Raw genomic sequence first — 1669 nt, 5'->3', positions numbered from 1 at the left:
AGCGAAGCAAGCAGCTACCCATTATCGTCCAAGACCACCGCCGTCGTCTCCCTCTCCGTCTCGTGTACTCTCCACTGTTGGGTCTCCCCGACCCAATTCCATTGGGTCATTTTATGGCAAAGTAGCAACCCCACGAATTTTCGCTTTCATGTTGGAGCTAATAATAGTTGGCAATTAGCAGTGAAAATTTAGACAAGAGAGCATTTTAATTTGATGGTTTTAACGTAATCCTATATATTATCCATCAAAATTAACCACAAATCGAGCTTTGAAATTCTACTCCCTCTTCCTGGGCTTTGAAACCAGTCTCTTTTGTATGTGCTTATTTTTTGCAGTAGTTGGGCCCAGGGTGCAAATGTGGGGTATGTGGCCTGGATATATTGGGTCGTCGTTGCCCACGAGTTTATTGCTTGCTCTTCAGATTTATTATCCTGCTTTGAATGACAGTGTTACAAATTCAATCATTAAATAAATATTTCATACAATTAGGCCTCCCACACCTTATTGAGGAAGGCCAAAAATGGTATTTGACCTATTAATATGGTACAGCAAAAACATGACTTGAACCTAAAGGGCGAAGCTCTGTTATACTTGAAAAAATGGAGTGCGGTGCTTGTTCAAAAAAGCTCCTAATCCATGCTTGGGGACCAGCCGAGGTTCCTACTCTTGCATAAAAATGACGGAGGCCTTCTGGGCTTTGTAATAGTTTCAGTTACTCTCCTAAAAACAGAAAGCCTTCTGGGCGGTGGCATCCTTGCTAGGTGGGTAGCTGAGCCCAATTTATGAACCAATTGCATGAATTAACAGATGCGCTCAACAGCTGGCCTTGTCAAATATTTCTGCACTTACATATCAAGATGAGTCACTTTTACTTTTGTCCAATCCACTGAAAGTTCTTCCCAAAAGTTCAAAACAGAAAATCAAAAGACTAGAAGTTTGAATCCTTTTGGAAAATATGAAAAGAAAAAACCGTCTTTGGACTTACTTTATATCAAGAAAGATAGAAAGCAAGCGCAAAACAAAGTGGGGATAGAAGAAAGAAGGGCACATCCCCAGTGACCATTTCCGCCGTTCATGCTTCTCACATGCAATGGCCAAAGCGGTGAAACCTTGACTTTTTCTTTTCCGCTCGCTAGCTCCTATTAATCCAAGTCGAAAGAAAGATTTTTCAAAGTAATACTCGAATTGGCTTTACTGTTACTGTTTCTTTAACTCTCGGTATATCAGATCCCTGACAGCTTGTGTCTCCTGCATACGTTGCTTCATGCTTGTTTCACAAGTAAAAAGTCTGGGGCCAGGCCAGGGGGACATGCATGGAACAGCAAAAACTAAGCACATACTTGAATGACATTATTTCAGGAGAAATTTCAGTCAAAAGTTATAAGATATTTGATTAAAGGTAAAGGTCAACGTAAACCTTAACACGTTTTTATAGTTTACTTAGATCAAAATCAACATAAAGTCATGAAAAGCATGAAGGAGATAATTTCAACAGGATCTGGGGTTCCGAAGAATGGCATTAGCATGCACGTAGGCAGCTTAAAAGGTTAATTGAGGGGATGCAATTTCAAACTAGGTTTCTGGGCTGTAGGTTCATTGGACATCCTCCAAACGAGGTTACCCACATGCTTATCATGTAAAGTTCCTTCTTTCTTTTTTTTTTTTTTTT

This window comes from Theobroma umbraticum, unplaced genomic scaffold (genome assembly GCF_002168275.2).
Source record: "Theobroma umbraticum cultivar Fairchild unplaced genomic scaffold, ASM216827v3 scaffold_44.0, whole genome shotgun sequence".
NCBI classification, from domain to species: domain Eukaryota; kingdom Viridiplantae; phylum Streptophyta; class Magnoliopsida; order Malvales; family Malvaceae; genus Theobroma; species Theobroma umbraticum.
The sequence above is the reverse complement of the archived record's forward strand: the minus strand, read 5'-3'. Positions refer to the sequence as shown.